Source organism: Rattus norvegicus, chromosome 6 (genome assembly GCF_021556685.1).
Source record: "Rattus norvegicus strain SHRSP/BbbUtx chromosome 6, alternate assembly SHRSP_T2T, whole genome shotgun sequence".
NCBI classification, from domain to species: Eukaryota; Metazoa; Chordata; class Mammalia; order Rodentia; family Muridae; genus Rattus; species Rattus norvegicus.
In genome coordinates this window covers 142,868,141-142,892,919 of record NC_141539.1, presented here as the reverse complement: position 1 = coordinate 142,892,919, position 24,779 = coordinate 142,868,141, and the positions used below count along the sequence as shown (strand labels likewise).

Genomic DNA, 24,779 nt, shown 5'->3' with positions numbered 1-24,779 from the left:
TACACACACACTCTGTGGTACCCCACCACCACCCCGTGTGCCCCAGTATAAATAAGTACATTCAGAAAGAAAAAGAGTTCTGGAAAAACTCACTCCCACTACCTTCCCCTGAGACTGAGACAAAGACAATGTAGATGAACCCATGGCCCAGAAACTAGTCCTGTTTAGTGTAGATTTTCTCTACCTATCTATGCCCCTACATCATAGGTTGAAGCTGGATGATTTCAGACCTGTCATGGGGTTGTCTCACAAGGTCACTGCCTGGAGAGGTTTGCCATTGGGAAAGCGCCTTTCTGGCTTCTCATATTGTATTAAGACTGGATTCAGAATCAATTTAGCAGAGAGCCACTAAAATATTCTTTTTTTTAATTTTTCCTTTGAAAAGTTCCAAATAAATTGATAGGAAGGATGGAACCATGGCAAGTTAATGACCCACCTCATCCTCTGACGTGCTCAGAGAAGTAGAGGGACCATCTTCTTAAAAGTTATGACAACAAAGCTGTCCATTAGTCTTCCACACCACAAAGCAAAGAGAGCGTTGGTACTCCTGTGGCATGGACTCTTTTCAGGTTGGCAGTAAGTCTGTGTGCCCAACTTTGCTGCCTGCTGCCTGTGGTTTTAAGAAAATCCCTGAAACCCACAGGTTACTCCTGGTCTGTGTAGTGGAATGCCTTTACTGGCTGGGTTCTTTCCTGAGAGGTGAGGATGGCTGCTTTTGGGCACCCTGTCCGGATTCAGCACTCAATAAACACAGCTCCCTTTTTGGCACAGACTTTCTGGCATGCTCCTGATGAGACTGTGTATCTTATCATAGCCAAATAAGACACGTTCCCATTCTTTCCACACGACCTGCTTCATTTCTGAAAACACCGTGTTTCTGTTTTGGAACAGATATACTTTAGTAGGGGGAAATGAGCACTTTTATGATGTGTTCTGAGAGTTGGCCTCCCCAGCGATGGTCAGAGATGCCCGGAGAGCTGCTACATTCACTCACACAACTGTTTTCCCCCGAGGCCCTGCCAGTGCCTATCCCCTGTCACTCCACCGGTGTCTCCATGGTTACCCTCATCAAGCTTTCTGACTCCCTCGAGGATGTTGTCACAATGGCTTTATCTATGAAGTACCCTGTTCTTAGCGTTCGTTGACTTGTGGGTTTGACTGTCCAGTAGCAAATGGCTTTGTGGGTTTAGACTATTACATGTGTAAGCCTCCGAGGCCCCTTATTCCTCTATGTATGCGGAGGTGTATGATCTCATTGGGTGACCATGACTCAGAGCTTCTTTTCTACTATCTAGGGCAGGTTGGATGTTCAGAACCATAGCAGCTCAGTGCAGTTCAGACCTCTGAAGTAGAAAAACCTGCTGTCAGGGAAGCCTGCTTCTAGGAGCTTGTCATTTCCTTCACCCCATCACTCTGCGGGGAGTGAACAGAGGGTTGACAACTATGTTGTGTTTAACTGACATTTTCTAAGCTACAAGGTCCATGATGAAAGCACGCTGCCTGAACCTCTAAATATATATTACTGGATGGACAGACAACCACCAATGGGTGACGGGAAGCTTGGAAAGTATCTTAGTTAGGGTTTTTGTTGCTGTGAAGAGACACCATGACCATGGCAACTCTTGTAAAGGAAAATATTCAATTGGGGCTGGCTTACAGGTTTAGAGGTTTAGTCCATTTTCATCACGGCAGGGAGCATGGCAGTGTGCAAGCAGACACGGTGCTGGAGAAGGAGCCGAGAGTTCTACATCTCGATCAGCAGGCAGAAGGAAGAGGAAGAGAGACATTGGGTCTAGCTTGAGCACTTCTAAACCTCAAAGCCCACATTTGGGAGGCAGAGGCACCCAAACCTCTGTGAGTTCGAGCCCAGCCTGGTCTACAAAGCGAGTTCTAGAACAATCAGGGTGGTTATACAGAAAAACAATGTCTTGGAAAACAAAAACGAACCACCACCACTACCACCACCACCACCACTAAAAAACAAGACAAAAATAAAATCAATAAACAAAAAATCCTCAAAGCCCACCCCCTTTCTACTTTGGTAAGGCCATACATGCAGTCAAGGACCACCATTCCCTAATGACCAAACATTTGAATATGTGATTCTGTTCGGGCCATCCTTATTCAACCCACCATAGAAAACTATTTCAAAAACCACACATGGAAAGACTTCCTAGACACCTGCTTCTCTGGGCCGACCATACTCAGTTTCAGAGCCTATGCTGTCTGGTTTTGCTTGTCTTTTCCGTGAAAAAGACTTTCTTCATAAGGAGGCCCGTAATGGAGAAAGTGCTCCCACTTTGTCTGCTAGATTGTTTCTCTGCAGGTCCTGACTGACAACCTCCGCCTGGTAACTGTGTTATGTTTTCTATTCCTTTCTCTTCTTTCTAGAGAGGCTTTTAGTTTCCTCACCGAGCTTTCTGATTCTATCAGTGACTACAAATTTGGCTCCTGTCCCAATAATGTCTTGGCTGTCTCTGCGTGCTCTGCTCTGACGGTGTAAACAGTGTCACAGAATCAAGTGACATACTCAGAAGATTGAGCAGACCAAACCTGGCTGGGACACTGCGCTTCCTTTCCACTCTTCCTCTTGAGTCCGGGGTTCTGTTTTACTTCTTACAGAAAATTTCCCTCTTGCTGGTCCATTAAGTAACAAAGTTTCCTTTCAGGGTCAGCGAAGAGAAGCTCAGAGACAGTTTGCAGGTGAAAGACTCTACTGACTTCGTGATCCTCATGTGATTCCCTCTTCTCATCTTTAACCAGGAAATACCACTGCATAACACCCTTTCCTCTGGCTGGCTCTTACATTTATTCTGCTCCTTCTGTGCTGTGCCTTGAACTCTGGGGGGTGGGGTGGGGTGGGCAGACATATATCTGATTGTCCCAGTGGGCACAAAGCATGTGGAATGTTAGGACTGAAACCCGTAGGTTTATGTCTAGCAGAGCTGTAGATGACAATCTTCTTCCAACAGTCTGAGTGGTGCCTTCCAGCACTGAAAGCCAGGATACCAGGGAAAGGTCTAATAGCTGTCAATTAGGAATCAAGTTGTCCGTGTCCCCGCCCCCCCCATCTTAGCTTATTTAAAGAAAAATAAGGATGAAGAAGGGTGTTTACAGTAAAGACATCATTAACACTGGGATTTAAGGTGATTTATCAGTGATTTACAAGCCTTAGCTTCTGCCTCAGTGCCTCAGGGGGAAGTGAATCCTAAATCTCTCACATAGGAGAAACCTGCTGGGAGTGCTATTGAATTCAAGAAGTCACAGCCTGTGCCCCAAGCCAGGTTCAACCTAAGATCCTCAATGAGACAATTAAAAGAGTCACATTAATAGTGGAAAGTGGAAGAGATTTATTCAACATGGTCACACTGGGAAGAAGGACAGAGACCCACTGAACTCCTCAAATCTGTCTTCAGGGTCTGAAATGAGAGTAACGCTTCAATAGAGGACCTGGAGCTATGAACATCTAAGTAGGCCCAGTCAAGTTTGCCCCTCTCACCACTGACCCTCCATTGTCTGGGCTTCAGTCCCACCCAGTAAGGTTCTCTGACAAGTTGTTAGAACTGTGTGAAATCTCTTTCAGAGAGGCAGGTTCCCAAGGACTCTCCTTGTCCGTGAGTTGTGGGCATCTGGAATGAGTTGGTTCACTTGGGTGAGCATCCTGGACAGCTGTCCCTGTGCCTCCCCATGGTGAGCTGTGGATGGCAGAGTCTCGGCTGTTTGGATGGTGTTGAAATGAGCTCATTTTTTTTTTTTTTTTGGACTCTGTGTGTGTGTGTTTGTCTGTATGCCTGTGTGTGTGTTTGTGGTATTTGTGTGTACGTCTTTGTGTGTGTGTCTCTCTGTGTGTGTTTGTACGTGTGTATGTGTCTGTATAAATATCTGTGTGTTTGTGGTGTATGTGTGTGTCTTTGTGTGTGTCTCTGTGTGTGCTTATATGTATTTGTGTCTATGATGTATCTGTGTGCATGCGTGTGTGTATTTTTATGTTCTGTGTGTTTGTGCTGCATGTGTGTGTCTCTGTGTATGTGTGTGTCTGTGTTTTGTGTGTGTATGTTCGTGCTGTGTGTGTGTGTGTAGACAGAGTCTTACTCTGAAGTCCAGGCAGCTTGACGTCGTTACAACTCTCCTGCCTCAACCTCCTGGGAGTATTCTTGCACTACACATTCGTACCACACATATAAAACGCACACACACAACACACACACACCAAATAACCACCACCACCACCACCACCACCACCACCACCACCACCACCACTACCACCACCACCACCACCACCACTACCACCACCACCACCACCACCACTACCACCACCACCACCACCACTACCACCACCACCACCACCACCACCACCACCACCACCACTACCACCACCACCACCACCACCACCACCACCACCACCACTACCACCACCACCACCACCACTACCACCACCACCACCACCACCACCACCACCACCACCACTACCACCACCACCACCACCACCACCACCACCACCACCACCACTACCACCACCACCACCACCACCACCACCACCACTACCACCACCACCACCACCACCACCACCACCACTACCACCACCACCACCACCACCACCACCACCACCACTACCACCACCACCACCACCACCACCACCACCACCACCACTACCACCACCACCACCACCACTACCACCACCACCACCACCACCACCACCACCACCACCACTACCACCACCACCACCACCACCACCACCACTACCACCACCACCACCACTACCACCACCACCACCACCACCACCACCACCACCACCACAACAACAACAACAACAAAATGAAGGCAGGAAGGGAGTCCAGCAAACTGAGCCTCATAGAACCTTGACTAGCCAGTTCGCCGTGTTATCAATATAAGCAGGAATTATGAGAAGCAGGGAAAGCCTTCTGCTGGGCTAATTCCTGTTGTCAGGGCCCTGGAGCATCTGGAAAGACCCACAGTATTCTGCAGTTTTCATGGACTGAAGAACGTATATCTTTATCATTTCTTTCCTTAAGGTGGCACGAGGGTGGCAGAGGTCTGGCACCTCGCCAACTCTCTGGCTGCTGGCAAGTCCCATTACACAGCCTGTAGACATTCCTTGCACTTTTCTGCCAGCCACACTAACTCTTTTTTTTCTATGAATAGCAAGTTGTTCTTCCTTCCCCTTTAGCATGTTTGGTATGTTTGGGAGATCTGCCCTCTTTTCTGTGGGTCCCTGGTCAGTCAAGGCATCATGGAGAGGTGACAAGAATACCAGACTGGGGCCGGAGAAGCTGACTGACTGAAAATGCTTTATGTTTGTTGTTTGGTGGTGATAGTGTGTGTGTTTCTTATCTCAAAAGGCTACAATTTATAGGGAGAGCCCTTGTATCCTGAAGACTACCAAGCATCAACCTGTCTGGGCACAGGCGGTCAGGACTGGTACCTTTACAATTTCCCAGTTTTCCTGTTTGACCCATGCAGCACCTAAGACGTGAAGGTATTTTTAAATTTTTTATTTGAAATTATTTTGCATTTATAAAAGTGGCACAGAGTTTCCGGCTGTCACTCTGATGAATGAAGAATTGCCTTTCTGATTTAATTGTGGATGCCTTCCGTCTTTGAAAATCAAGGGGACGGTTCTGGCCCCATAGGGTATGAGATGGTGCTTTACCGCTGGCATAAAGAGAACCAAGGGGACCGGGAAGAGCTGCTATGGTGCTACCCCAACAGGGAGTGGGGAGACACCCAGGTTGCTTACAGCCTTGGAGGGAAGAAAGCACATTTTACATCTTTCTTTTATCTCCAGTAGTTTCAGAGCAGAACGACTGCCTGTTACCACCCTTCAGGTTTGGGTGTTTGTCTGAAGACTGGGTAATGGTGCTGGGGAATCATGGCCCTGACTGAACAGACCAGGGAAGCAGGTGTTGCAATAAGAAACATGTCCTTCAACAGAGGAATGGATACATCTACACAATGGAGTACGACTCAGCTATTAAAAACAATGACTTCATGAAATTCTTAGGCAAATGGATGAAACTAGAAAATATCATCCCGAGTGAGATAACCCAGTCTCTCTCTCTCTCTCTCTCTCTCTCTCTCTCTCTCTCTCTCTCACACACACACACACACACACACACACACACACACACACAATTCCCACATTGATATGTACTCATTGCTAAATGGATATTAGCCCCAAAACTCGGAATACCCAAGATACAATTCACAGACCACATGAAGCTCAAGAAGAAGGAAGAACAAAGTGTGGATGCTTCAGTCCTTCGTAGAAGGGGGAACAAAATACTCACAGAAGAAAATACAGAGAGTGGAGTAGAGACTGAAGGAAAGGCCATCCAGAGACTGCCCCACCTGGGGATCCATCCCATATACAGTCACCAAACCCAGACACTATTGCAGATGCCAAAAGTGCATGCTGACAGGAGCCTGATATACCTGTCTCCTGAGAGGCTCTGCCACAGCATGACAAATACAGAGGCAGATACTCGCAGCCAAACATTGGGCTGAGAACGGGGTCCCCAATGGAGGAGTTAGAGAAAGTATTGCAGGAGTTGAAGGGGTTTTCAACCCCATAGGAAGAACAACAATATCAACCAACCAGACCTCCAGAGCCCCCAGGGTCTAAACCACCAACCAAAGAGTACACATGGAGGAACCCATGGCTCCAACCACATATGTAGCAGAGGATGGCCTTATTGGGCATCAATGAGAGGAGAGGCCCTTGCTCCTGTGAAGGCTTGATGCTCCAGTGTAGGGGAACGCCAGGGCTGGGAGGCAGGAGTGAGTGAGTGGGTGGATGGGGGAGCACCCTCATAGAAGCAGGGGGAGGGGAAATAGAATAGGGGGTTTCCAGAGGGGAAACTGGAAAAGGGGATAACATTTGAAATGAAAATAAAGAAAATACCCAGTAAAAGAAAAGAAAAAAGAAAAAATATACAAACCTGCTCACATTAAAAAAAAAAAAGGAAAGGAAGAAAAGAAAAGAAACATATGTGCCAGCCGGGAACACGGCAGTGTCCACACTGTTGCCTGCTGTCCTCTACAACTGAAGCCTCTGACTTCCAAAGCTGGGTTTTTATTACAGAGGGATTCCCAAGTCTGCTGTGACGCAGGTGACTGTAGTCCCTTCCTAAGTACAGCATGTCACCCTCCACTCTCCTTCTCTGAATTCCTGACAATCAGTATTTTGTGAAACTCACAGCTGTCTGATAGTGAGATTTTATCAGCATGCCCTCCAGATTCAAACTCTGGGTCAATGCCCAGATTTTTCTGGAGTTCTGTACAGTGTTGGAGAGACACACTGCTCTCTGGGTGCATGTTGTTGTTGAAAAGATGTCATGAGAGATGTCTTCCTGGGTCTCAGAGTGTAGGAAGATACCTGCTTGGGAGGGGTTGTTGATACCAATGCCAGGACCAGAGGCCGATGTTTGCCTAGCATCCAGCTATCAAGGGAAATCAGGACAGCTTGGCAAATCACATACCACAAAACTTGTGAGCTTATTGATTGTTCAATAAATTCTGACATTGTCAAAAGACACATAACATGTTTAGGACAGCAGAGTTCCATAAATCTTCTTTTCTTATGGTCAAACCCTCCAGGTAGAGCAAACACTGAATCGTTGTGGTCCAGGAGAAGTGGTGATGTATTAAAGACAAGAAGGGTTATTGCTTCAATAGGAAAAATGGCAAGTTTAAATTCCCTACAGATTGTGTGGCTGGATTTTGTCCATACTCTTCCTTGATATTCCCTCATGGTTCCCCAAACCTTTACAAGTCTCTGTCACACAGGAAAGGTCACACACACACACACACACACACACACACACACACACACACACACACACACACACACAGCTCCCCACTTACTGAGAATGTCTGTCCTCTGTGGCCAGTCAAGTACTCAAGTGTAAGAAAACAGTGCAAACAGCAGGTGGAAGGAAGAGTTCGGGTTGGAGTGTAGTGGGTGAGAGGGTCTTGTAAAGAAAGAAGTAGGCTTATACCCAAGTATGAGGAACTGGTATATTGAAGAGGAGAAATGTAGACCCGGCCCACAGAAGTGTTCTCCTCTGAGTGCAAATGTCCCCATACAGTATTATAAAGGTGTTTTCATGGAGACCACCTTGATCCTGCCCAGCTCTGTAAGGATGCATTCTTTGACTTTGTGAAGAATTCAAGCTCCCTTCAGATAGAAACACAAGCTCTGAAGCATTGAAATTGCTTCACATCCTTTCTCCCTTCTCATTTAAGAGGGCTGCTCTTTATATAAGGACTTGTTGCAATTTTGTATAATAAGACTTTGGTGTCTGTGTCTTCTGGCATGGGACGCTCATTCTTAGGCATCTGGCTGCTGTTAGGGAAGTGGGAGACTCTTCACATGGAAAGCAGAGCTTAGGGGAAGATCTATGTGTGCTAGACATTGATACCAGATTATGTATGTAGTGTTATTGTTGAAAAAAAGGGTCTCACTATGAACCCTGGGATTCTATAAGTAGACTGTGGTGGTCTTGAGCTAGTAGAGATCTGCCTGCCTCTGCCTCCAGAGTGCTGAGATCAAAGGTGTGCACCACCGTGCTCTACTTTTGGTAGCAAATATGTAAAGAAAGCCCTTGACACGTGAACTAGCCAAGCATATCAGTGAAGATGTGATGTTGAGGAAGTAAATAAACAGATGGGGATGTTACAGGGACAAAAAGTCCCACAGGGAACCCATAGAGACTGGAAAGGGCTCCAGGGGAAAAATGAAAGCACAACCTACAAAGTGAAAAATTCAGTATTCAATTGGGAATAACACTAGGAAACACCTTGAAGAGCAGAACTAAATGACAAAGTGTTTTAAAATATTTGTCATTCCCAATCCTGACTTTTGGGAACCAGGGGAAACAAAGAGAGACAATGGTGGAAGTTACTGAAGACTTGTAAAAAAAAATCCCAGAATTAGAGGTTGCCAAAGTCTCCAAATCCATCACACTCACTAAATGCCCAAGAAATGAAAGAAAAGGTCCAGGAAAGGGCATAGAACACCAGGATCAAAGACACCATCTTTAATGTCTGGGGGAGATAGAGGGAAATAAGAGAAATTATAGGTTATAAAGATGCAACTACAGCTTAAAGTTCTTTTAGGTCTCAGGAGGATGGCTCAGTTGGTAAAGTGTTTGCTATGCAACTGTGAGGACCTGAGTTTGATTCCCAGAACCCATGTATAAAAGCCAGGTGTGATGGTACCGGCTTGCAGTCCCACTGTTTCCTGGCCAGCCAGTCACCCTGCCTAGCTGAGTTGGTAAGCTCCAGTCAATTGACAGACCCCACCTCAGCAAAATAAAGAGGATTGTTCCTAAGGAATGATACTCAAGGTTGACCTTTGCTTCCATACACATATGTACAACTAACCCCACTGTGTACCCCCTCACATGAAACATATATACATGTTCACACACACAAGTCATTTTTATGTATTTGTAATCTCGTGTAACTTTTTCTCTGAGGAACTCTGCTGTTTTAAAAGTTGCTTGAGGAAGTACCCAAGAAAAACAAGAGTATAAATCAAAGAGGGAGAAGTGTGGGTTTGGGAATGATGTCACACATTATATTTCTGGACAAAGGCAGGGCGGTGTTCTGAGTGAGTGCCAGAACAAACTGGGGACACAGGTGCTCCTGGGAGAAAGAAAAGGGCCCTCAAAGCATTTGAAGTATTGCTATGATAGGGTTGAGTGGAAAGGCTAATATCTATACACAATGGTGCTTGAAGTTTATTGTGGGCAACAACAAAGGCCTATCCTGTGGGGCTGGGTCACCAAGGAGAGTCTTTTCTGTGTATGATTCTTCCCATCAGTAGGTGCTTTAACGAGGGACATATTTCGTGTTCTGTATGAGCTCCCTTCAAGAGCCATAGGCCATTGAACAAAACCCCCAATACCAGGCAGAAGAATTCTTCTTTGGGGTTGTTGGTATGGGCTGTCCAAGAGACTCCCAAACATTGTAGGGTATTGCTATTGCCCTAGGTTGTCTTCCAGAGTTGGAAGGTAAGTCTCTACTGCAGAAGAACACTGTGCACACTTCAGATACATTGTCCACAGGCCCCTGAGCTAACACTTACCTGAAAACTTCCTCCTCGAGGACTATCTTTTAGGGACCAGAAGATGCTATACCAGGTTCCAAAGCAGGGAAACAAGCAGCAGTCCTACCTAGCCATGATGCCTATGAACAACAACAATGACCAGCATGGCATGATAGTCCTAAGGGTGATACATACTTTGTTGGTAGCCGACACCTCTCTAATTAGAGGAAAGACTCACACAACACAATCATGCCTGGGACAGGAAACCTGGGCAACTACCCAGGACTGGTGAAGTTATAGATCTTGGAGGAAAACCCATCCTGGCCACTTTATTGCACTAGCATAATCTCTATTTACATTATAAATACTTGTCCTTGTACTCATAGGTAAGTGTAGTCTTTACCCCTCAATAAGAAAACTTCTCCTTGAAACAGATAGAGACTTATGTAAAACCATAGTCAATCAAAATGTAGAATTGTGGAGCTTAGTTAAAAAAAAAAGACACATGTATAATACAACTCTTGAGCCTAAAGGGCAGAGATCATTGTGGAAGAAGAGGAAGAAAGATTATGAGAGTCAGAGACACAGGAAGTTTGTTGTGAGATTGTGTTGTCTAGGAATGTCAGAAGCTACATCCATATACAGTCTTCCCAACATGATTGCCCTAACACGAGATGAACAAGAGGTAACAAGAGGTGATGCTAAGGTGAATGGGGGAAATCTCCTGAGGGCTGAATCCTTACCTGAAGAACTGTGGGCAACCAGGAAATGCTGGAAGCAGGAGAAACAGTTTTCCCCAGGGAATTGCATGCTGATTGGTTATCTAATACCAAATGGTCAGCCTTAAAAGCATGTATGTGTAAAATTATACAGACTGAGCAGATTATAGTTAGATACTTAGTACACACACAGACACACAGACACACACACACACACACACACACACACACACACACTTAGCAATGATTAGTGAAAAAAGAAGTCATGAATTTTAAAGGAGAGTTACATAAGGGGGTTGAAGGGGAAGGGAAAATAATGTAATTATATTATAATCTTGTAAAATTAAAACAAAAGACCACAGTGAAGGGGTCACATTTAGCTAATAGACAGTCATGACTACCTGGCAGGACTGGGGCGAGGACCTTTCTACTATGGCGTCTTGCTGTGACCTAAATAAGTTATGGGCTCTCATTAAAGGAGAAATTGGGTGTTAGCAATGCCATGTTTCCCAGGTTTGATGGATGGCCTCCTTACATTTTCTCTTGGTCTTGGTCTTTTCAAGCTGCACTCTGGTTTGTAGTAAAAAACATAAACAAAGGAGATCCAAATGGGAGTGTTTGGATGGATCAAGATTGAAACAAGTATGCTAACACCAAATAGCTCAGATCATCGCTGAGAACGAGGATGCCTTGCTGAAGCCTCAGTGGGTTCAGGTTTCCCACAGGCTTTCTCTGGTAGGAAAGAGTATGCAGAAATGGGACATTGAGCTCTCTCAGGCTCCAAACCATGACTTGTGAGAGCAAAGCTGCAGAATGGAGTTAATTTTTGGTCTGCATGTGTCATAGTGACGGTTGGTTTGCTTTGGGGCCACATGACCAGCGAGAGTATAGTTTCGTCCCTCAAAGCCTCATCCAGATGCTGTTATGAAGACATTTGTGGATTTGATATGTTCTCCAACAGGCTGACTTTAGTAAACTTAGTGTCAGCAAGCAGCCCATGGAGAGAGCCTAAAAGAACACACTTGAGATTTCCATGAAGAAGCAATTGTTGCTGTCTGGAACATAAACACCACCCACTGGCCTGGCCTGCTGGCCAGTCGAAGGATGGCAACTGCAGAAGCCAGTTAGCTCATCTGTGGCCAATCCTGAATCTGTCTCTGTAGCTGATCGATCCACAGTGGACTGTGGAAATCAATGAATATGAAATTATCTCTTACATGGCGGGTAAATAAGTGGGAAAGGTCATGCATGCTTGCTGGCTTGAATTCTGCAGCTGACACCGAAGGATTGCACACATTGTGTTGCTCTGTCCTGTTTTACACAGCCAACATTCAGAGATCTCCATAAATTTTTGAGGCCTGTACCCATGGAGCAGCTGTTTTTTTGGGATCCAAAATCTGTGTTCAGGGCTAGGTTGCTTGCTGCTCAGCGTGGGACCAACTTTGTCAACTTCCGACTTGGCGCAGGTCTGGAGGTATTCTGAGATACACCTCAGATAACCTAGGCTGTGGGAGTGAGCCAGCTTCATCATCTTGGCACACATGAACTGCGGACACAAAGGAGGCAGCTGTGAAAGGGGCACACTTCTCATCAGCTGCTCCTCTGGCGTCGGCTCTATGGAGACGCCTCTCTTGAGTGATTTTTCAGCTGTTAATGCAGGCTGAGTTCCACTTTAGTAAATTATTTTATAAACAGCTTATGTATGTTTAAAAGTGATTTACAATCCTCGAAATAGGACACACTAATCCAAAAATCCACACACACCATGAAACTCTGGCAATGCACCCAAATAATATCTGAACAGAGTAGAAAACATTTGCTTCGAGGGTCAAGATGAAGGCCATGTGATGAAAAAAGTGGGCTGTGCTAGGATGGATTGGGACCCCCTTCTCCCATTAGCACCCGTTCCTGTTATTCCCCCTGTTGCATGGCTTCCAGAATGTTCACTCGTAGTGACTGTAATGTCCTTGGGCGGTTTCTGCGTTTGAGGTGAACATCCCAAGAAGCTTAACCTCAGCTATCGCTCGTGTGTGGCAACTGAACTCGTTGATGCTAATGAATTTCTCCCTTGGTAAAATGAGGGTTGGGTAGATGTGCCTCAGGACCTGTCTTTACAAGGTCAAGACAAATTCTTTTGTATTCTCTGCTCCTAGGATGTTGAGTTTCTCAGCATGGCTGCTAATGGTATGATAGATCAGAGTAAGTCGATAAACTGTGAGCCTAGAGATTATAAATGAAGAGCTAGGCTAGAGAAGGAGACTTTGGATAATGAATTAGAAGGCTGTTCTCTACAGGTCCGGCGAAATACTAACACTCTGCATGAATGTACAGTGTTCTATGTGAACAGTGAGTCTGGGTCTGGCAGCTGATCCTGTTGGCTATGCCACAGTAGCCGAGGACTCTGCAAGACTCCTGCCTAGAGCCAGATTAACCTTCCTATGCCCTTTTGCCTTCTTCTTACCAGCCAGTGTCTTAGGGGACTGCAAGCAGAGCTGCAGGATGCCTAGTATAGTGTCTGCAGGGCCAAAGGCAGAAGGCATATCAGGGGTTTCTTGATGTCTACTTGTCTACAGACCCGTTGGGGCAAGAATCTCCTTCATTAAGTAGATTGGTTCAGGGAATCAATGATCTCCTTTAGGCCTAGTTTTCTGGATTGCACTTGTGTGTCTGTTCTGGAGTCCGGGCACAGAAGACAAATCCAGTGGCTTACACTCTTTAGTGTTATAGAAAATGTCATTACCTTTTACTTTAGAGAGATCACCCTCAGGGGTTGGGGATTTAGCTCAGTGGTAGAGCGCTTGCCTAGCAAGCGCAAGGCCCTGGGTTCAGTCCCCAGCTCCGAAAAAAAAAAAAATAAAAAGAGAGATCACCCTCAAGTACTTTCTCACCAGGAGTAAAGAACACTTTCAAAACAAGCCACAGCTGGTTTTTACTTTCACTCAAATATTCACACGCCTCTTTTCTCTTCGTGTTTTAGATCCTTAAATAAATAGTCAAACAAATACCAGGATGGGGGAGGGGGTGTTTATCATCTTCCAGGCACTCATAAAAATAGGAATGTGAGCAGAAGTGGGGTCTCTCAGTGGTCAACCCTGAGCTCTCAAGATTGTCCGAACTTCTGAGAGTCCAGCTCTCTCCCCAGTGGGATTTGGGACAGAGAGCTGTGGGACTGAGACAGCTCCAGGCTAAGGCAGAAACCGAAAGGGTCCTGTCCCAGACTGTTCCTGGGTTTGTGTGTCCTGAGGGCTCCAGGCGGGTCCCTAGGAGCAGAAGAGGTGGTTTTACCTCTGCTCTCAGGTGTGGCAGAGCTCCTGGAGACTACAATAAAAGAACTTCTGGGGGACTCACCATCCTTGACTTCAAGCAATATTACAGAGCAATAGTGATAAAAACTGTATGGTATTGGTATAGAGAAAGGCAGGTAGATCAATGGAATAGAAGTGAAGACCCAGAAATGAACCCACACACCTATGGTCACTTGCTCTTTGACAAAGGAGCTAAAACCATGCAGTGGAAAGAAGATAGCATTTTCAGCAAATGGTGCTGGTTCAACTGGAGGTCAGCATGTAGAAGAATGCAGATCGATCTATGCTTATCACCCTGTACAAAGCTTAAGTCCAAGTGGATCAAGGACCTCCACATCAAACCAGACACACTCAAACTAATAGAAGAAAAAGTGGAGAAGAGCCTTGAACACATGGGCACTGGGGAAAATTTCCTGAACAGAACACCAATGGCTTATGCTCTAATATCAAGAATCAATAAATGGAACCTCATAAAACTGCAAAGCTTCTGTAAGACAAAGGACATTCTCAATAGGACAAAACAGCAACCAACAGTTTGGGAAAAGATCTTTACCAATCCTACATCTGATTGAGGGCTAATAGCCAAAATATATGAAAGAACTCAAGAAGTTAGACTCCAGAGAACCAAATAGCCCTATTAAAAATGGAGTACAGAGCTAAAGAACTCTCAGCTGAGGAATATCAAATGGCTGAGAAGTACCTAATGAAATGTTCAATATCAGGGAAGTGCAAATCAAAACAACCCTGAGATTCCATCTCACACTAGTCAGAATGACTAAGATTAAAAACTCAGGTGACAATAGATGCTAGCAAAGAGGTGGAGAAAGAGGAACACTCCTCCATTGTTGGTGGGACTGCAAACTGGTACAAACACTATGGAAATCAGTCTGGAAGTTCCTCAGAAAATTGGACATTGTACTACCTGTGGACCTTGCTATACCACTCCTGGGCATATACCCAAAGGAAACTCCAACATACAACAAGGACACATGCTCCACTATATTCATAGCAGTCTTATTTATAATAGTCAGAAGCTGGAAAGAACCCAGATGTCCTTCAACAGAGGAATGGATACAGAAAATGTGGTACATCTACACAATGGAGTACTATACAGCCATCAAAAACAATGACTTCATGAAATTCATAGGCGAGTGGATGGAACTAGAAACTATCCTGAGTGAGGTAACCCAATCACAAAAACCCACATATAATATGCACTCACTGATAAGTGGATATTAACCCAAAAGCTTGAATTACCCAAGATGCAAATCACAGACTCATGAAGCTCAAGAAGAAGGATGACCAAAGTGTGGATGCTTCACTCCTTGAAAGGGGGAACAAAAATATTCATAGGAGGGATATGGAGGCAAAGTTTGGAGCAGAGACTGAAGGAACAGCCATCCAGAGCCTGCCCCACATGTTGCATACACACACACACACACACACACACACACACACACACACACAGCCACCAAAATGCTGACAGGAGCCGATACAGCTGTCTCCTGAGAGGCACAGTCACAGCATGTCAAATACAGAGGCGAAGGCTAGCAGCAAACCATTGAATAGAGAACAGGGTCCCCGTTGGAGGAATTAGAGAAAGGACTGAAAGAGCTTGAAGGGGTTTGCAACCCCACAAAAACAACAATGCCAACCAACCAGGGCTCCCAGGGACTAAACCACTACTGAAAGAGTATACATGGACTGACCCATGGCTCCAGCTACATATGTTGCAGAGGATGGCCTTGTTGGGCATCAATGGAAGGAGAAGCCCTTGGTCCTGCCAGGCTGGACCCCCCCCCCATCCCCTGGTAGGGGAATGTCAGGGCGGGGAGGCGGGAAGGGGGGAAGGGGTGAAGGGGTGGGTGGTTGGGTGGAGGAATACCCTCATAGAAGATGGGGGATGGGGGATGGGATAGGAGGTTTATGGATGGGAAACCGGGACAGGGGATGACATTTGAAATGTAAATAAAAAATACAATAAAAAAAACAAAACAAAGCAGGAGAACCATAGTCTAGTTCTCACAGGACTCACACTGTCACCAGCACAGGTAGGCCTTACAGTTTCCACCTTCATTGAGTAGTGTAATGAAAACTGTGTTTGAAGAAAATGGGTGAACATTCTATGGTGCTCATTGCTCAAGTCAAGACTGGGTGAGACACACACACACACACACACACACACAGAGAGAGAGAAAGAGAGAGAGAGAGAGAGAGAGAGAGAGAGAGAGAGAGAGAGAGAGAGAGAGAGTCTTGCCTTACAAGTTACAAGTCTTAACCTCACCCAAACTCAACCTGTACATAGGACCAGGACTGCGCTGTGAGTTCCCCTGGGACAGGCCCTTTGTGTTGGGCTGTACCTGGTATTAGGGGAGTCAAACAGGATATATTTGCTGGACACCAAGTCCTAGAGAGAGTTCTAAGACATGCACCCTCTGAGTCTCCCTCTGGTACTGTGAGGCAAAGAGATTGAGTCAGGCAGATTCTCTACCCTGCACCGCATGACCTGGATCTTTGGAGGATAACTCTTCTCATTCTTGGGCCTTTTGCTGAAACATAAATCCCAGCTGGGATAACTAATAAAAACTGTAGTAAGACCCAAAGCTGTGTACAGTGATTAGCGCGAACAGATGCTAGTGCATGAGAGCTGTTTTTCCGCAGCCCTGACCTACTTCAGTGCAAAAGCACTGCCAACCCCCACAGACTGGTGACTGCAAATCACGTCTCAGCGGAGCCTTGATTAATTGGTACTTTGTTTTTCTACTTAAGCATCTAATGAATTATTAATCTTTGTTGGGAATATATAAATTCCAACTTGTCTCACAGCTGGAGGAGCAAGGACTTTGTGTCAAGGTGAGAGCAGTGAGCTGCTGGAGCCATTCGTCAGTCATCACTAGGGGGATGTCTTCCCCCTGGGGCAGTTCCAAGTGTCTCTGAGGAGGCACAGAGAAACACAGCACACACTAGTGGGCTGAGCAGTGTGAGTTAAAGACACAGCATTCAGGTATAACCTGAGTGTCAGATGGGTGAATTATAGTGAACACCAGTATGGGATTGCTCTGGCAGGGGACAGGGAAGTCAATGGCTTTGCAGTTCCTGTAGGAGCTGTAGGTTCCCTTCCTTGGAATGTTCCTTCTGTGTGTCCTCCCCAAAGACCTGTCAAACAAGACAAGCCTTTTTTCAGAATGTAGCACCCTTTGGATGGTTCCAGAAAAGAGAACCGAAGTAAGTCATCCTTTCTTAGTTGGGGTTTTACTGCTGTGAACAGACACCATGACTTAGGCAAGTCTTACAACAGACAACATTTAATTGGGACTGGCTTACAGGTTCAGAGGTTCACTCAGTCCATCATCATAAAGGCGGGAGCAGGGCAGCATCTAGGTAGATATAATGCAGGCAGAGCTGAGAGATCTACATCTTCATCTGAAGGCTGCTAGTGGAAGACTGACTTCCAGGCAGCTAGGATGAGGGTCTTATGCCCACACCCACAGTGACACATCCTCTCCAACAAGGCCTCACCTCCTATAGTGTCACTCCCTGAGTTAAGTTTATATAAACCATCACAAGGACTAAGACCTCATACATCAGAAAGCCGGTGCCCTTAAGGTCTGAGAAAAGTCCCATATGGCACAGATACCACAGGTTGGTGGAGTATAAAGCTAGGTAGTGGGTACAGATTCCTTTACACGATCAATGGATGTCTCTCCCAAGTCTGAGTTGATAGAGTGTAAGCCAGACGAAGAAGAAGGATAAGAAAAGAGAAACGTCGAGAAAGGAAAAGTTCAGTTACTTTCAAGCCACTCTGCTCCTGATGGTATGATGAGGCTAATTCCCCAAACCAGAAAACTCCTCCATTCAGACATCACTTTGAGACGAGGGGTTAGAAGACAGATCAGCCCAGCCACAACATCCCAAGACCTATGGCCGTTAAAATCTCGTGGTTCCCAAACCTGAAATAGTTACTATCTGCCTATTTACACGAGTTTGCTGACCCCTGGAGACCTGGTTTGTTCTAATGTGTGATGTGACAACTGCAGCAGGTGTCTGGGAGCAAATGTCCTGCCTCCACATTTCCAAGACACAGTTGAACACAGGGATCTTCTGACTTGTTTCTGTTTTTCACAGAACCTGCTGGCTACAGTTTCAATCCCTCCCATTCCTCTTTATGAATCTCTCCTTGGTAGTGTGGCTGGGTCCATTCTTGCCAGCTCTCTGATTACTACACCCTCTAACCCAGTCCCAGATGCTTCAGTCAAGGCCTCACTTGCCTACATAGACTCTGCGTAGGGCAGGGACACCTGAGCACAGGATAACCAGTAGGCTGAGGCAAAAAGGCTGGAAAGAGTCGGTACTTTTTTGGCTTCATATGATCATAGATTCTCCTTGAGGGCACTGCTTAAAGACACAAATGACCAGTGCATACTCTTTGGTTGGTGGTTTAGTCCTTGGGAGCTCTGGGTGGTCCAGTTAGTTGATATTGTTCCTCGTATGGGGTTGTAATCCCCTTCAGCTCCTTCAGTCCTTCCCTTAGCTCTTCCATTGGGGTCCCTGGGCTCAATCCCATGGCTGGCTGTGAGCATCTGCATCTGTATTGGTCAGGTGCTGGTAGAAACTCTCAGGAGACAATCATACCAGGCTCCTGTTGGCAAGCTAGATGGAAGGAGTCATGGCTCCAGATATATATGTGGCAGAGGATGGCCTTATCTGACATCAATGGGAGGGGAGGCCCTTGGTCCTGTGGAGGCTTGATGCCCTAGCGTAGGGGGATGTTAGAGCAATGAGTCAGAGTGACTCCACAAACAATAAGGACTATGGTTGTAGCCTTTGGTTGCCTTGCATAGGTAAAGCCCTATTTCTGAAGACACTGTATACTTTAGCAGAAAGGGCTTCAATTATTCCTGCTGGGTTTAACCTGAAAGCCTTCTTTCTGTGGTGTAGCTTCCACGGTGCCAGAAAATGCTATGAAAGATGTGAAGGGAGAGAAGCAATTAATAGTCCAGCCCAACCGTGACATCTAAGACCACAAAAATCACCATCAGGTCATTGGTGGATTTGAAGGCTACTCAAGAGGAGGCTACAAGTCCCTGGTAACCAGAGTCCCAACCGACTTCCTGGGCTTAGTGAGGTCATGGATCTTAGAAAAGAATCTACTACTTCATTCTTTTTGATATTTTCCTTTTGCATTTATCAAGTAGTTCTTGAAAATATCATTTGTAAATATGACCTTTGCAATGGATGCAAACCCTCCTTCTTTGTCAAATGAAATGTTTTAAGATTTTTATTTTAATCTGATACGACGACGAAATTCTTAAATTATGGGAATGTTCTAGTGTCATTCTTTAGGTGTGACTTCTAAAAACTGGCATAGTTTCATATTAGATGCAATCTAAAAATGTGCCTTTTAACAGAGAAAATAACCTACTGGTCACTTAAAAATTTTATTCGAAAAAGCAAATTATTTTAAAAAATCAGTAGTTGTTTTAAATATGTATGAATTTTATCTACTCTGTCATCAAAAGTTACAAGTTTATATAATAGACTTTTTTTTTTAATCCATGCTCCAACTTAGGTCTGTTTATAGGATGCTTGCTTTAGGTCTAAAGACACAAATGGGACCAAAAGAAAAAGGGTGGAAATGCGCGGTATATAAACAGGCAGCCAAGGACAATATGTGAATGGGGCGTGATAGACTTTAAGTCAGAACAATATACAGAGGCAAAATATCAACTCATTAAAGGCCCAGTATGTAAAATATAAACCAATTATAAAATGTATGACACAGTGGGACACCATAAAGTAAGGGGAGGGGCTCTTCACAGAACCAAAGACACAGGGAGCTGTGTGATACTGACTGAAGATCTCAATACCTGACTTCCAAATTCATTCGTTCTAAAACTCCTAAGGTGCTCTAATGAGACAGAGCAGTTGAGGAAGAAAGAAGCTGAACTTCAAACCTATCACAAGAATCAGTAATCAACAGTGAAATTCTGACATATGGATAGACAGATGGACCAGTGCCAGAACCAAACACTGCATACAGGGCCAGTGGCCAGGTACTCCTCAGACATCCAAGACCATACAATGAGAAAGAAGAGCCTCTTCAGCTTGGCGTGTGTGTGTGTGTGTGTGTGTGTGTGTGTGTGTGTGTGTGTGTGTAACTGGTGTCCATAAGCGAAACAATGATGCTGGACCCTAATGAGCTTGTTATGACTCAGTGACTTCTGTAAGATCTCTCTCTAGACATAGCCTCATTCTGAATCCATTCTGAACGGGCAAGGACTCACTGTGCAAGCTCTTGCCACACAAGATGGCCAACGCAACTGTTGGGTCTTAGTTTAAATGCAGTTTCAGAAAGATCTGAAAGTGTAGAAATTTATTTTTGGAAGTAGACAAAGAGCATGCCCCTTCCAAACCACTGTTCCCTGATTGTGTGGCGCCCTTGATGCTAAGGAAACCCACGTGTTACAAGGAGGAAAGTGAGTGGTCAGACAGACCGCTGTGTGTCTGTGTATTGAAGTTCCATGCACACACACACACACACACACACACACACACACTCACTTAGCATCGCGTTTCTTGGTGAACTGGCTCTTTGTCTCTATGAAGAGATGCCAGTGGCAAGATGGCGTCTGTACTGCGAAGAGACACCACGCTGGTTAGCGCGATGGTCTACTCGCACAAAGATCGCGACTCTGCCTGTGGAATGAGCCAAGCCCTCCCCGTTTTGCCGTTCATCCGATCAAAAGTGGCTGTCCTTCACTTCGTTACATAATATCATTGCTAGGTGAGTAACTAGATCATGTAATTTGTGCTGCATTACTCATGGTTTGCTTGACAGAGTTAATTACTGTGAAGAATGCAGTGGTGGGAGTCTCAGGCTTCAGGCTGGGCAAGCAGCTTTCATGCCGCTAGATGCTCCCAGGTGACACAGGCTAGCGAGCTGGTGCTTCTGTGCATGGATGGCTCTGCCCATGGTCCTGACCTCATTTTTTTCAAAAAGAGCCATAAACACTCCTGAAGGCACATGGTTGTCAGAAGCGGCACACAGCACTCAGTCCTTGGAATCACCTTCAAGTGGGCTGCAAAGAGTCTCTATTCTATAGTCTCAATAACTGTGTAGTCATTCTTTAATGATGGAACACTAGATTATTTTAGTTTTTTTTTTTTGAAAATATCATTGCTATGACTGTGTTTAACTTGGAGTATTAAATTAGGAAAGAGCTCCAGAAATAAAATTACCGGGTTAAGTGTAATATAGTTTATTTTTGGGATTTAGAGCAAATAGGTTACTTATTTATTCATTTATTCTTACTTTATAACCATTGTTGTTGTTTTGGTGGAGCTAGCTGAGGTGGCACAGGTGAAAGGCAGGAAGGGAAGGCCTGACAAGCAGGAGAATCGGTGGGCTAGGTACCCAATCCACAACGATGGGCCTTTGCACCCTACTCTTTAAGCAACAAACCCAACCACCCAGCTAGTTAACCTGAGCAATCTGCTGTCAGCTCAATCTGCTGTCTGGCCAGCGCCTAACCTGCCGCCCCACCCCCACCCCCTGCAGAGGTGGGCGAGGAAGTCTCAGGATCCTGGCGGTTCCTTCCATTCTTGGATTTAAAGATGGCTGCATAGTCTGCGCCAAAAGTTGTGCTAAAAAGCACCACCAAAATGCCTACAAATGAGTGCTTTGCTGAAATGCTGAAGAACAAACAGCCAATAATAAACAGCCGGTAATAAACAACGGGCTTTGATGTGGCAGCAGCCTCCGATGCCGGTAATAAATGCTGCTGCTGCCGGTGCCAGAAACACAAGACTGGCCCAGAAGTCGGAGAATAGACCCTCTGTCCAGGCAGCATTAAAACTTAAGCAGAAAGAAGAGCTTAAGGCCTGAGTAAGAGTAACATCTAGCCATGTTTAGGCCGACCCACAGGTGCTCTTGCCAGGGGAGCAATTAGAGGCAGAGGCCTGCCTACCCATGCCTTAGGGGCTGAATGCGGCTTCGAGAGTGGAGGAGCTGTAGCTCCCCGAATGGGCTTAAGAACAGGTGGTGTTCATGGTCTTGGAGGTCCTGGGAGAGGGGAACCTAGGGTGTAGAGCTATGTACGGATCATATCAGAATCGGTGGGACAGCTCTGGGTGTGATAGGTCGGAGAAGAGGGGGCTTTGGTGGTAGAGTTCAAGGTCATGGAGGAGGGAGAGGTGCCCTTATTCACCCTGTATAACCAAGGAACAGCGGGACAAACAATTGGATGGATACATGTAGAAAACTAAAGGACACCTGGGTGCTGAATCGGATATCTACAGCCACAGACAGATCCTGAAAACAGTGATTGAAACCTGATTGCCTGCCTGCCCCTCTAGTTAAAGTCTCCACTTCTATAAAACTGCCTTGAGAAAACGAGAGAAGAAACCCGATTGATGGGGAAAGGACTTATCACAATAGGCTCTGGACTTAACTGCAACCAGCTGTGTGTTTTGTCGGTTCCGTCTACTTTTTGACAGTGTTATATGAAACCCCATTTCCCCCTGATTTGGTTGTTTATCAAGACTTCTGTTTGCACGGGAATACATTGGGTCCTGAGTAGGACAAGTTTCCAGCCCCTGCCTCACCTGTCGTATACTCTGACATGTAAAAAAGTATTTCCTCTGTTCATTTTTATGATCCCAGAAGGACCCAGTGTTCTCCTCACTAGTGGTCATCTCTGAAAGAGGTAGACTTCCACCTCTTTCTTAAAAGTTACTTGTTAACAGCTAGAGACAAAGGTGTGTCTGCTATGTAGATGTGTGAAGGCAGGAAATCGGAAATGTTGGTACTGCTACTGGGCCATGGAGTGGTTACACATGGTAGCAACTTTGATTTGGTCAAAGTTGGTGTTGCCTATATGGATGCTACATAAATGGTACCTGGCGTGCTGACTTAGGTATGTACAAGTTACATCCTAAAATAAGAGTTTTCAGCCCTATAGAATAGAAGTAGCAGCCATTCGGTGTGGCAGAAGAGACAAGGGTGAGAGACGGGTTGCAAACTGCTGGGAAGGGGTCATGTGCTGTTAATGTGGAAATGCTGTTACCTACGGTTATGCAGACCCAGTCTGGGTCTGATCCTCTTAACTGGTTGCCTTTGATCCTCTTGAGATGTAAGTTCAACCATATTTTGTCAGCTGCTGAGTTTCAGTGGAATCTTGTATTTCTGGTTCATTGTAACGAGTTGTTCTCTCAATTAAAAGGAAAAAAGAAAGTAGAGTGCATCAACTTGGGAATTGTTATGTTGCAGGGTACAGTGGATGCTATACTTTGATAATTCGTCGTATTAAAACCACCAAACGTTTTTCACCACGCTATGCGTGGCTCGAGCTTTCTGTTACTGTCATCTTTAGAGGCCACTAGGGCACCTCGCTTTAATTTACTTATTTGGAGTATGCATCACTTTCTGTGTTCTTCCTGCACTTTAAGTTTTTGGTAAAGAGGTTCTCAACCAGTCTATTCTAGCGCACATGGTGGCTCTGGAGCTACGAGGCAGTAGCTCCTACCAGTGTAGGGCACATTTGCGAGATGCCTGGGTGAAGGTCTCTCCTCTGTTCTGCAGCGTAAGTCATGTTGGCCTTTGGACGTGGTTATCAGAGACCCTGTAGGGAGGTCAGGGAATCACTGTCACCAGAGCACAGCTTGGTTCACTGGACCCAGAGTCTTGTGGAGTTCATGTCATTCCTGATGATGATCACTGATCCCAGTGACCTGCCCTAGCTGTGATACTGTCCTATACATGCTGCCCTGATCCACTGTGGCTCCCAGCAATGGAGCTGCTTCCACATTCAGGTGCGACTGTCCCAGGGGAGAGCAGGAATTGCCAGTCACTAGGGTCTCATTCTGAACCTGGGTGGAGAGCCCTGAGAAGCCAGGGCTGGTTTAGGATTGAACTCCTGGCACCTGCCCCCCTTCCCCATCCCCAACCTGTCTGTGCGTGGTACTGCTCTGTAGAGGTCTTGCTTTCGGCTTGAGACTGAGTTTGCCCCACTCTGTTATCTCCTTTGCCTTGGGCCCTGAAATGGTTTGAATATGCTTGGCCCACCAAGTGGCACTATTTGGAGGCATGGCCCTGTGGGAGTAGGTGTGTCACTGTGGGCTTTAAGACCTTCATCCTAGCTGCCTGGAAGTCAGTATTCTGCTAGCAGCCTTCAGATGAATATGGAGAATTCTCAGCTCCCCCTGTACCATGCCTGCCTGGATGCTGCCCTGTTTCTGCTTTGACGATAATGGACGGAACCTCTGAACCTGTAAGCCAGCCTCAATTAAACGTTGTCCTTATTAGAGTTGCCTTGGTCATGGTGTCTGTTCACAGCAGTAAAACCCTTACTAAGACAGGCCCTTAATCCCATGACTACCTGGATCTTAGGTTCTGTAATACTGTGCTCTGCTGGCAATGCCTCTTAGCCCTCTGGGTCACTCACTATTGCAGCTTTCCCACAACCCCACGTGGCCGTCACCTCTAACCACTGAGCCTCACCTGGACTGCTGTTCTCTGACCCTGCCCAATTCCGCTGCTTTCACTCCCTCCCAGGAGAAGGGTTCTTACTGTCACAACTCATCTCCCTGACAAAAGAGCCCTGGAGAGAGGGAAGAGGCAGGTGCAGGGAGTGAGGGCCAAGGGGTAATGAATTGGAGGCTCTGGGATGAGCAGGCCTCACCAGA

General features: G+C 45.8%; 1 pseudogene; it reads left to right on the top strand.

The window, feature by feature from the left end:
- Positions 1 to 21,710: 21,710 nt before the first annotated feature.
- Positions 21,711 to 22,424, top strand: Chtop-ps1 (chromatin target of PRMT1, pseudogene 1; annotated as a pseudogene).
- The last annotated feature ends 2,355 nt before the right edge of the window (positions 22,425 to 24,779 follow it).